Source organism: Pseudophryne corroboree, chromosome 1, assembly GCF_028390025.1.
Source record: "Pseudophryne corroboree isolate aPseCor3 chromosome 1, aPseCor3.hap2, whole genome shotgun sequence".
Lineage (NCBI taxonomy): Eukaryota > Metazoa > Chordata > Amphibia > Anura > Myobatrachidae > Pseudophryne > Pseudophryne corroboree.
The window spans coordinates 101,889,323-101,903,138 of NC_086444.1; positions in this window are offsets into that span (position 1 = coordinate 101,889,323).

Consider the following 13,816-nt stretch of genomic DNA (forward strand, 5'->3'; position numbering starts at 1 on the left):
GACTCCCAGCAGCAACAACAGCAGCGCCAGCAGCAGTAGGCGTTACACTCAAGGATGCATCGGAGGAATCCCAGGCAGGAGAGGACTCGTCAGACTTGCCAGTGACATGGCCTGCAGAACTATTGGCTTTCCTGGGTAGGGAGGAAATTGACACTGAGGGAGTTGGTGGTGTGGTTTGCGCGAGCTTGGTTACAAGAGGAAGGGATTTACTGGTCAGTGGACTGCTTCCGCTGTCGCCCAAAGTTTTTGAACTTGTCACTGACTTATTATGAATGCGCTGCAGGTGACGTATAAGGGAGGATGTTCCGAGGTGGTTAACGTCCTTACCCCTACTTATTACAGCTTGACAAAGGCAACACACGGCTTGACACCTGTTGTCCGCATTTCTGTTGAAATACTTCCACACTGAAGAGCTGATTTTTTTGGTATTTTCACCAGGCATGTCAATGGCCATATTCCTCCCACGGACAACAGGTGTCTCCCCGGGTGCCTGACTTAAACAAACCACCTCACCATCAGAATCCTCCTTGTCAATTTCCTCCCCAGCGCCAGCAACACCCATATCCTCATCCTGGTGTACTTCAACACTGACATCTTCAATTTCACTATCAGGAACTGGACTGCGGGTGCTCCTTTCAACACTTGCAGGGGGCGTGCAAATGGTGGAAGGCGCAAGCTCTTCCCGTCCAGTGTTGGGAAGGTCAGGCATCGCAACCGACACAATTGGACTCTCCTTTGGGATTTGTGATTTCGAAGAACGCACAGTTCTTTGCTGTGCTTTTGCCGCAAGTCTTTTCTTTTTTCTAGCGAGAGGATGAGTGCTTCCATCCTCATGTGAAGCTGAACCACTAGCCATGAACATAGGCCAGGGCCTCAGCCGTTCCTTGCCACTCCGTGTCGTAAATGGCATATTGGCAAGTTTACGCTTCTCCTCAGACGCTTTTAATTTTGATTTTTGGGTCATTTTTTTACTGATCTTTTGTATTTTGGATTTTACATGCTCTCTACTATGACATTGGGCATCGGCCTTGGCAGACGACGTTGATGGCATTTCATCGTCTCGGCCATGACTAGTGGCAGCAGCTTCAGCACGAGGTGGAAGTGGATCTTGATCTTTCCCTATTTTTTTAAACTCCACATTTTTGTTCTCCATATTTTGCGCACAACTAAAAGCAACCACATGTATACAATGTAGATGGGTGGATAGTATACTATTATTACTTATACTTATGGACGACGAGTGACGACACAGAGGTAGGTACAGCCGTGGCCAACCGTACTGCTATATATATAATATATACAGAATAATAATAACGGACCTGGTGGACACTGTCAGCAGACTGCTAAACTAGTATGAAGAAAAAAAAAAACACCACAGGTATACAATGTAGATGGATGGATAGTATAGTATTATATTACTTATGGATGACGAGTGCACTGATGACACAGAGGTAGGTACAGCCGTGGCCTACCGTACTGCTGCTTATATATATAATATACTGTATAACGGACCTGGTGGACACTGTCAGCAGACTGCTAAACTACTATGAAGAAAAAAAAAACACCACAGGTATACAATGTAGATGGATGGATAGTATAGTATTATATTACTTATGGACGACGAGTGCACTGACGACACAGAGGTAGGTACAGCCGTGGCCTACCGTACTGCTGCTTATATATATAATAAACTGTATAACGGACCTGGTGGACACTGTCAGCAGACTGCTAAACTAGTATGAAGAAAAAAAAAACACCATAGGTATACAATGTAGATGGATGGATAGTATAGTATTATATTACTTATGGACGACGAGTGCACTGACGACACAGAGGTAGGTACAGCCGTGGCCTACCGTACTGCTGCTTATATATATAATATACTGTATAACGGACCTGGTGGACACTGTCAGCAGACTGCTAAACTAGTATGAAGAAAAAAAAAAACACCACAGGTATACAATGTAGATGGATGGATAGTATAGTATTATATTACTTATGGACGACGAGTGCACTGACGACACAGAGGTAGGTACAGCCGTAGCCTACCATACTGCTGCTTATATATATAATATACTGTATAACGGACCTGGTGAACACTGTCAGCAGACTGCTAAACTAGTATGAAGAAAAAAAAAACACCACAGGTATACAATGTAGATGGATGGATAGTATAGTATTATATTACTTATGGACGACGAGTGCACTGACGACACAGAGGTAGGTACAGCCGTGGCCTACCGTACTGCTGCTTATATATATAATATACTGTATAACAGACCTGGTGGACACTGTCAGCAGACTGCTAAACTAGTTTGAAGAAAAAAAAAACACCATAGGTATACAATGTAGATGGATGGATAGTATAGTATTATATTACTTATGGACGACGAGTGCACTGACGACACAGATGTAGGTACAGCCGTGGCCTACCGTACTGCTGCTTATATATATAATATACTGTATAACGGACCTGGTGGACACTGTCAGCAGACTGCTAAACTAGTATGAAGAAGAAAAAAAAAACACAGGAGTGTTTTTCAGGCAGACAAACGTATACTGGACTGGTGGTCACTGTCAGCAAAACTGTGCACTGTACTCCTGCTATAACTGCTCCCCAGTCCCCACAATTAGGCAGTGTGAGCAGAGCAGTGCACTCAGCACAGATATATCATGCAGCAGTGCAGCTCACTGAGTGAGCACAGGTATGGTGGTCGGAGCGTTTTTTTCAGGCAGAGAAACAAAGGATTAAACTCACTGGTGGTATAATCAAAACCCTGCACTGTACTCCCTAACAGCTGCTCCCCGTCCCCAATCCGCCCCACAATTATAACTAACTAAGTCACTCTGTGTTCTACTATAACGGAGAGGACGCCAGCCACGTCCTCTCCCTATCAATCTCAATGCACGTGTGAAAATGGCGGCGACGCGCGGCTCCTTATATAGAATCCAAGTCTCGCGAGAATCCGACAGCGGGATGATGACGTTCGGGCGCGCTCGGGTTAACCGAGCAAGGCGGGAGGATCCGAGTCGCTCGGACCCGTGTAAAAAAAAGGTGAAGTTCGGGCGGGTCGGATTCCGAGGATCCGAACCCGCTCATCACTAATTTCGGCTCATTCGGTGTGCTGCAATGTGAATTTCGGCTCATTCGGTGTGCTGCAATGTGAATTTCGGCTCATTAAGTGTGCTATAATGTGAATTTCGGCTCATTCAGTGTGCTATAATGTGAATTTCGGCTTGTACCGTGTGCTATAATATGAATTTCAGCTCGTATCGTGTGCAATAAGGTGAAAGGGACACCAGTACTAGATAGTATAAGGCAGGCATTCCCAACCACGGTCCTCAAGGCACACCAACAGTGCAGGTTTTAGTGATATCCATGCTTCAGCACAGGTGACTTAATTAGTACCTCAGTTATTTTGATTTAACCATCTGTGCTGAAGCCTAGATAGTTACCACTAAAACCTGCGCTATTGGTGTGCCTTGAGGACCGTGGTTGGGAATGCCTGGTACAAGGGGTTCTACTACACTGGACACGCCCCCTTTTGTGTGACCACACACCCTTTTGTGTGACCGCACCCCCTACGCGCATAATTGTGTCCTTGACTTTTGCATTCCCCCACTTCAAAATTTCCACTTCGACCACTGTATGTATATATATATATATATATATATTAGTGATGAGCGGGTTCGGTTTCTCGGAAACCGAACACCCCCGAACTTCACCCTTTTTACATGGGTCCGAGCCATACTCGGATTCTCCCGTATGGCTCGGTTAACCCGAGCGCGCCCGAACGTCATCATCCCGCTGTCGGATTCTCGGGAGATTAGGATTCTATATAAGCAGCCGTGCGTCGCCGCCATTCTCACTCGTGCATTGGAAATGTTAGCAAGAGGACATGGCTGGGGAGCAGCTGTATAATATAGGAGGAGTACAGTGCAGAGTTTTGCTGATCAGTGACCACCAGTTTTATCCGTTCTCTGCCTGAAAAAAACGCTACTTATCTGTGCTCAGTGTGCTGCATATATCTGTGCTCACACTGCTTAATTGTGGGGACTGGGGAGCAGCTGTATTATATAGCAGGAGTATAGTGCAGAGTTTTGCTGACAGTGACCACCAGTATACGTTGTCTGCCTGAAAAACACTCCATATCTGTGCTCAGTGTGCTGCTTTATTGTGGGGACTGGGAACCACCAGTATAATATTATATAGGAGGAGTACAGTGCAGAGTTTTGCTGACCAGTGACCACCAGTATATAATATATAGCATTACGGTACAGTAGGCCACTGCTGTACCTACCTCTGTGTCGTCAAGTATACTATCCATCTAGATTCTATACCTGTGGTGCATTTCAGTTGTGCAGTTTGCTGACACAGTGACCACCAGTATATATAGCAGTACGGTACGGAAGGCCACTGCTGTACCTACCTCTGTGTCGCCATTAAGTATACTATCCATCTACATTCTATACCTGTGGTGCATTTTAGTTTTGCAGTTTGCTGACACAGTGACCACCAGTATATATAGCAGTACGGTACGGAAGGCCACTGCTGTACCTACCTCTGTGTCGTCATTAAGTATACTATCCATCTACATTCTATACCTGTGGTGCATTTTAGTTTTGCAGTTTGCTGACACAGTGACCACCAGTATATATAGCAGTACGGTACGGAAGGCCACTGCTGTACCTACCTCTGTGTCGTCATTAAGTATACTATCCATCTACATTCTATACCTGTGGTGCATTTTAGTTTTGCAGTTTGCTGACACAGTGACCACCAGTATATATAGCAGTACGGTACGGAAGGCCACTGCTGTACCTACCTTTGTGTCGTCATTAAGTATACTATCCATCTACATTCTATACCTGTGGTGCATTTTAGTTTTGCAGTTTGCTGACACAGTGACCACCAGTATATATAGCAGTACGGTACGGAAGGCAAATGCTGTACCTACCTCTGTGTCGTCATTAAGTATACTATCCATCTACATTCTATACCTGTGGTGCATTTTAGTTTTGCAGTTTGCTGACACAGTGACCACCAGTATATATAGCAGTACGGTACGGAAGGCCACTGCTGTACCTACCTCTGTGTCGTCATTAAGTATACTATCCATCTACATTCTATACCTGTGGTGCATTTTAGTTTTGCAGTTTGCTGACACAGTGACCACCAGTATACTATATATAGCAGTACGGTACGGAAGGCCACTGCTGTACCTACCTCTGTGTCATCATTAAGTATTCTATCCATCTACATTCTATACCTGTGGTGCATTTTAGTTTTGCAGTTTGCTGACACAGTGACCACCAGTATATATAGCAGTACGGTACGGAAGGCCACTGCTGTACCTACCTCTGTGTCGTCATTAAGTATACTATCCATCTACATTCTATACCTGTGGTGCATTTTAGTTTTGCAGTTTGCTGACACAGTGACCACCAGTATATATAGCAGTACGGTACGGAAGGCCACTGCTGTACCTACCTCTGTGTCGTCATTAAGTATACTATCCATCTACATTCTATACCTGTGGTGCATTTAATTTTGCAGTTTGCTGACACAGTGACCACCAGTATATATAGCAGTACGGTAGGCCACTGCTGTACCTACCTCTGTGTCGTCATTAAGTATACTATCCATCTACATTCTATACCTGTGGTGCATTTTAGTTTTGCAGTTTGCTGACACAGTGACCACCAGTATACTATATATAGCAGTACGGTATGGAAGGCCACTGCTGTACCTACCTCTGTGTCGTCATTAAGTATACTATTCATCTACATTCTATACCTGTGGTGCATTTTAGTTTTGCAGTTTGCTGACACAGTGACCACCAGTATATATAGCAGTACGGTACGGAAGGTCACTGCTGTACCTACCTCTGTGTCATCATTAAGTATACTATCCATCTACATTCTATACCTGTGGTGCATTTTAGTTTTGCAGTTTGCTGACACAGTGACCACCAGTATATATAGCAGTACGGTACGGAAGGCCACTGCTGCACCTACCTCTGTGTCGTCATTAAGTATACTATCCATCTACATTCTATACCTGTGGTGCATTTTTGTTTTGCAGTTTGCTGACACAGTGACCACCAGTATATAGAGCAGTACGGTACGGAAGGCCACTGCTGTACCTACCTCTGTGTCGTCAAATATACTATCCATCTACATTCTATACCTGTGGTGCATTTTAGTTGTGCGCAGTATATATAGTAGTAGGCCATTGCTATTGATACTGGCATATAATTCCACACATTAAAAAATGGAGAACAAAAATGTGGAGGTTAAAATAGGGAAAGATTAAGATCCACTTCCACCTCGTGCCGAAGCTGCTGCCACTAGTCATGGCCGAGACGATGAAATGCCATCAAGGTCGTCTGCCAAGGCCGATGCCCAATGTCATAGTAGAGAGCATGTAAAATCCAAAAAAACGAAAGTTCAGTAAAATGACCCAAAAATCAAAATTGAAAGCGTCTGATGAGAAGCGTAAACTTGCCAATATGCCATTTACGACACGGAGTGGCAAGGAACGGCTGAGGCCCTGGCCTATGTTCATGGCTAATGGTTCAGATTCACATGAGGATGGAAGCACTCATACTCTCGCTAGAAAAATCAAAAGACTTAAGCTGGCAAAAGCACAGCAAAGAACTGTGCGTTCTTCTAAATCACAAATCCCCAAGGAGAGTCCAATTGTGTCGGTTGCGATGCCTGACCTTCCCAACACTGGACGGGAAGAGCTTGCGCCTTCCACCATTTGCACGCCTCCTGCAAGTGCTGGAAGGAGCACCCGCAGTCCAGTTCCTGATAGTCAAATTGAAGATGTCACTGTTGAAGTACACCAGGATGAGGATATGGGTGTTGCTGGTGCTGGGGAGGAAATTGACAAGGAGGATTCTGATGGTGAGGTGGTTTGTTTAAGTCAGGCACCCGGGGAGACACCTGTTGTCCGTGGGAGGAATATGGCCATTGACATGCCTGGTCAAAATACAAAAAAAATCAGCTCTTCGGTGTGGAATTATTTCAACACAAATGCGGACAACAGGTGTCAAGCCGTGTGTTGCCTTTGTCAAGCTGTAATAAGTAGGGGTAAGGACGTTAACCACCTCGGAACATCCTCCCTTATACGTCACCTGCAGCGCATTCATCATAAGTCAGTGACAAGTTCAAAAACTTTGGATGACAGCGGAAGCAGTCCACTGACCACTAAATCCCTTCCTCTTGTAACCAAGCTCCTGCAAACCACACCACCAACTCCCTCAGTGTCAATTTCCTTGTTACCCAGGAAAGCCAATAGTCCTGCAGGCCATGTCACTGGCAAGTCTGACGAGTCCTCTCCTGCCTGGGATTCCTCCGATGCATCCTTGAGTGTAATGCCTACTGCTGCTGGCGCTGCTGTTGTTGCTGCTGGGAGTCGATCGTCATCCCAGAGGGAAAGTCGGAAGGGGTCTGGGACTCCAGGTCGGCAACAAAAAGTCGACACACCTTAGGTCGACGCCAATTGGTCGACACTCCTTAGGTCGACATGGACAAAATGTCGACATGGACAAAGGGTCGACATGGAAAAAGGTCAACATGCGTTTTTTATGTTTTTTGGGTGTCGTTTTCTTCGTAGAGTGACTTGGAACCCCAATTAGTACATCGCGGCCCCTCGCATGGCTCGCTTCGCTCGCCATGCTTCGGGCATGGTGCCTTCGCTCTGCTCCGCTTCGCTCGGCACAGATTACCGTTCCAATCGTAGTTCACATGGATCGTTAAGTTTGAAAAAGTTCCAAAATAGAAAAAATATTATGAAAAACTCATGTCAACCGTTTTCCATGTCGACCTTTTTCCTGTCGACCTTTTGCCCATGTCGACCTTTTGTCCATGTCGACCTAAGGTGTGTCGACCAATTGGCGTCGACCTAAGGTGTGTCGACCTTTTTGTTGTCGACCTGGAGTCCAGATACCAGTTGGAAGACCACTTGTACTACTTCCAGTAAGCAATTGACTGTCCAACAGTCCTTTGCGAGGAAAATGAAATATCACAGCAGTCATCCTGCTGCAAAGCAGATAACTCAGGCCTTGGCAGCCTGGGCGGTGAGAAACGTGGTTCCGGTATCCACCGTTAATTCAGAGGCAACTAGAGACTTGATTGAGGTACTGAGTATCAAATACCATCCAGGTTCCATTTCTCTAGGCAGGCGATACCGAAAATGTACACTGACCTCAGAAAAAGAGTCACCAGTGTCCTAAAAAATGCAGTTGTACCCAATGTCCACTTAACCACTGACATGTGGACAAGTGGAGCAGGGCAGACTCAGGACTATATGACTGTGACAGCCCACTGGGTAGATGTATTGCCTCCCGCTGCAAGAACAGCAGCGGCGGCACCAGTAGCAGCATCTCGCAAACGCCAACTCGTTCCTAGGCAGGCTACGCTTTGTATCACCGCTTTCCAGAAGAGGCACACAGCTGACAACCTCTTACGGAAACTGAGGAAGATCATCGCAGAATGGCTTACCCAAATTGGACTCTCCTGGGGATTTGTGACATTGGACAACGCCAGCAATATTGTGCGTGCATTACATCTGGGCAAATTCCAGCACGTCCCATGTTTTGCACATACATTGAATTTGGTGGTGCAGAATTATTTAAAAAACGACAGGGGCATACAAGAGATGCTGTCGGTGGCCCGAAGAATTGCGGGCCATTTTCGGCATTCAGCCACCGCGTACAGAAGACTGGAGCACCACCAAACATTTCTGAACCTGCCCTGCCATCATCTGAAGCAAGAGGTGGTAACGAGGTGGAATTCAACCCTCTATATGCTTCAGAGGATGGAATAGCTGCAAAAGGCCATTCAAGCCTATACATCTGCCATGATATAGGCAAAGGAGGGGGAATGCACCTGACTCAAGCGCAGTGGAGAATGATTTCAACGTTGTGCAAGGTTCTGCAACCCTTTGAACTTGCCACACGTGAAGTCAGTTCAGACACTGCCAGCCTGAGTCAGGTCATTCCCCTCATCAGGCTTTTGCAGAAGAAGCTGGAGACATTGAAGGAGGAGCTAAAACAGAGCGATTCCGCTAGGCATGTGGGACTTGTGGATGGAGCCCTTAATTCGCTTAACAAGGATTCACGGGTGGTCAATCTGTTGAAATCAGAGCACTACATTTTGGCCACCGTGCTCGATCCTAGATTTAAACCTACGTTGTATCTCTCATTCCGGCAGACACAAGTCTGCAGAGGTTCAAAGACCTGCTGGTGAGAAAATTGTCAAGTCAAGCGGAACGTGACCCGTCAACATCTCCTCCTTCACATTCTCCCGCAACTGGAGGTGCGAGGAAAAGGCTAAGAATTCCGAGCCCACCCGCTGGTGGTGATGCAGGGCAGTCTGGAGCGAGTGCTGACCTCTGGTCCGGACTGAAGGACCTGCCAACGATTACTGACATGTCGTCTACTGTCACTGCATATGATTCTCTCACCATTGAAAGATTGATGGAGGATTATATGAGTGACCGCATCCAAGTAGGCACGTCAGACAGTCCGTACGTATACTGGCAGGAAAAAGAGGCAATTTGGAGGCCCTTGCACAAACTGGCTTTATTCTACCTAAGTTGCCCTCCCTCCAGTGTGTACTCCGAAAGAGTGTTTAGTGCCGCCGCTCACCTTGTCAGCAATCGGCGTACGAGGTTACTTCCAGAAAATGTGGAGAAGATGATGTTCATCAAAATGAATTATAATCAATTCCTCCATGGAGACATTCACCAGCAATTGCCTCCAGAAAGTACACAGGGATCTGAGATGGTGGATTCCAGTGAGGACGAATTAATAATCTGTGAGGAGTGGGATGTACACAGTGAAAGGGGTGAGGAATCGGAGGATGATGATGAGGAGGACATCTTGCCTCTGTAGAGCCACTTTGTGCAAGGAGAGATTGCTTCTTTCTTGGTGGGGGCCCAAACCAACCAGTCATTTCAGTCACAGTCGTGTGGCAGACCCTGTCGCTGAAATTATGGGTTCGTTAAAGTGTGCATGTCCTGTTTATACAACATAAGGGTGGGTGGGAGGGCCCAAGGACAATTCCATCTTGCACCTCTTTTTTCTTTCATTTTTCTTTGCATCATGTGCTGTTTGGGGACAATTTTTTTGAAGTGCCATCCTGTCTGACACTGCAGTGCCACTCCTAGATGGGCCAGGTGTTTGTGTCGGCCACTTGTGTCGCTTAGCTTAGTCACACAGCGACCTTGGTGCGCCTCTTTTTTTCTTTGCATCATGTGCTGTTTGGGGACAATTTTTTTGAAGTGCCATCCTGTCTGACACTGCAGTGTCACTCCTAGATGGGCCAGGTGTTTGTGTCGGCCACTTGTGTCGCTTAGCTTAGTCACACAGCGACCTTGGTGCGCCTCTTTTTTCTTTGCATCATGTGCTGTTTGGGGACAATTTTTTTGAAGTGCCATCCTGCCTGACACTGCAGTGCCACTCCTAGATGGGCCAGGTGTTTGTGTCGGCCACTTGTGTCGCTTAGCTTAGCCATCCAGCGACCTCGGTGCAAATTTTAGGACTAAAAATAATATTGTGAGGTGTTCAGAATAGACTGGAAATGAGTGTAAATTATGGTTATTGAGGTTAATAATACTATGGGATCAAAATGACCCCCAAATTCTATGATTTAAGGTGTTTTTTAGGGTTTTTTGAAAAAAACACCCGAATCCAAAACACACCCGAATCTGACAAAAAATTTTCGGTGAGGTTTTGCCAAAACGCGTCCGAATCCAAAACACGGCCGCGGAACCGAATCCAAAACCAAAACACAAAACCCGAAAAATGTCCGGTGCACATCACTAACATATACACATACATACAGTATACACATATAGAGCACAAACTGTGCACACACTTACACGGAAGCCTGCCCTGAGGAAAGGGGTGAGGACTGAGGATGCCATAGCCAGGAGATATTGCTGGGTGCCAGGGACACAGTTCACCGTTAGGCCCCGCCCCCAAAAATGCCACGATGCGCGGGCCAGCGGGGAAGGGGCGGAACCAATATGATGTGGATCTATAACAATTATCTCATATTAGCTCCTCCCCCTCTTCTCCTCCCCCCGAATCGCGGTATACAGCTACAAGGGGGCGGGCTCCGAAAGCCTGCCGTGGGACCGGACAGCAGACATTGAAAACAAAAAACATTTTGGCCACCCCCCTATTCTCTCTCTCCCCCCCCCCTTCTTCTCCAGCACAGCACAGCACAGCACAATGCCAGCCAACGGCAACAGGAGAAGTCGGGGTCAAGGCTCCACGCAGTGATGCAGTGAGGGGGGGGGCAGCAGTGCGAGTCGAATACAGTGTAGGTCGGATAAAGTGCAGGTTGGATACAGTGCATGTTGCAGTGTAGGTTGATTCCAGGTGGGACACACACTGCAGGTCAGATGCAGTGCAGGTTACAGTGCAGGCTGAATACAGTGTGGGTCAGACACAGTGCAGGTCGGATACAGTGGGTCAGATACAGTGCGATATAGTGCAGGTCGGATACAGTGTGGGTTGGATACAGTGTGGATAGACATGGCAGCTGTAGCATAGAATAATGCACTTTCTGTGACAGCAGGCAGGAGGGTCCCCGATAGTAAATGCCTCTGGTGGTGTCTGTGGGGATGATAGTGGACCAGACACTGCAGTGTACACAGCGCTCTCTTAGTGCCAGCCATGTCTGTCTTGTGTGTGGCTGCAGTGCAGCAGTGGCCTCTGGGTGGACGAGAATGCAGGGATCTATTTAGAGATGAGCGCCTGAAATTTTTCGGGTTTTGTGTTTTGGTTTTGGGTTCGGTTCCGCGGCCGTGTTTTGGGTTCGAACGCGTTTTGGCAAAACCTCACCGAATTTTTTTTGTCGGATTCGGGTGTGTTTTGGATTCGGGTGTTTTTTTCAAAAAACACTAAAAAACAGCTTAAATCATAGAATTTGGGGGTCATTTTGATCCCAAAGTATTATTAACCTCAAAAACCATAATTTACACTCATTTTCAGTCTATTCTGAATACCTCACACCTCACAATATTATTTTTAGTCCTAAAATTTGCACCGAGGTCGCTGTGTGAGTAAGATAAGCGACCCTAGTGGCCGACACAAACACCGGGCCCATCTAGGAGTGGCACTGCAGTGTCACGCAGGATGTCCCTTCCAAAAAACCCTCCCCAAACAGCACATGACGCAAAGAAAAAAAGAGGCGCAATGAGGTAGCTGTGTGAGTAAGATTAGCGACCCTAGTGGCCGACACAAACACCGGGCCCATCTAGGAGTGGCACTGCAGTGTCACGCAGGATGGCCCTTCCAAAAAACCCTCCCCAAACAGCACATGACGCAAAGAAAAAAAGAGGCGCAATGAGGTAGCTGTGTGAGTAAGATTAGCGACCCTAGTGGCCGACACAAACACCGGGCCCATCTAGGAGTGGCACTGCAGTGTCACGCAGGATGTCCCTTCCAAAAAACCCTCCCCAAACAGCACATGACGCAAAGAAAAAAAGAGGCGCAATGAGGTAGCTGTGTGAGTAAGATTAGCGACCCTAGTGGCCGACACAAACACCGGGCCCATCTAGGAGTGGCACTGCAGTGTCACGCAGGATGTCCCTTCCAAAAAACCCTCCCCAAACAGCACATGACGCAAAGAAAAAAAGAGGCGCAATGAGGTAGCTGACTGTGTGAGTAAGATTAGCGACCCTAGTGGCCGACACAAACACCGGGCCCATTTAGGAGTGGCACTGCAGTGTCACGCAGGATGTCCCTTCCAAAAACCCTCCCCAATCAGCACATGATGCAAAGAAAAAGGAAAGAAAAAAGAGGTGCAAGATGGAATTGTCCTTGGGCCCTCCCACCCACCCTTATGTTGTATAAACAAAACAGGACATGCACACTTTAACCAACCCATCATTTCAGTGACAGGGTCTGCCACACGACTGTGACTGATATGACGGGTTGGTTTGGACCCCCCCAAAAAAGAAGCAATTAATCTCTCCTTGCACAAACTGGCTCTACAGAGGCAAGATGTCCACCTCATCATCACCCTCCGATATATCACCGTGTACATCCCCCTCCTCACAGATTATCAATTCGTCCCCACTGGAATCCACCATCTCAGCTCCCTGTGTACTTTGTGGAGGCAATTGCTGCTGGTCAATGTCTCCGCGGAGGAATTGATTATAATTCATTTTAATGAACATCATCTTCTCCACATTTTCTGGATGTAACCTCGTACGCCGATTGCTGACAAGGTGAGCGGCGGCACTAAACACTCTTTCGGAGTACACACTTGTGGGAGGGCAACTTAGGTAGAATAAAGCCAGTTTGTGCAAGGGCCTCCAAATTGCCTCTTTTTCCTGCCAGTATAAGTACGGACTGTGTGACGTGCCTACTTGGATGCGGTCACTCATATAATCCTCCACCATTCTATCAATGTTGAGAGAATCATATGCAGTGACAGTAGACGACATGTCCGTAATCGTTGTCAGGTCCTTCAGTCCGGACCAGATGTCAGCATCAGCAGTCGCTCCAGACTGCCCTGCATCACCGCCAGCGGGTGGGCTCGGAATTCTGAGCCTTTTCCTCGCACCCCCAGTTGCGGGAGAATGTGAAGGAGGAGATGTTGACAGGTCGCGTTCCGCTTGACTTGACAATTTTCTCACCAGCAGGTCTTTCAACCCCAGCAGACTTGTGTCTGCCGGAAAGAGAGATCCAAGGTAGGCTTTAAATCTAGGATCGAGCACGGTGGCCAAAATGTAGTGCTCTGATTTCAACAGATTGACCACCCGTGAATCCTTGTTAAGCGAATTAAG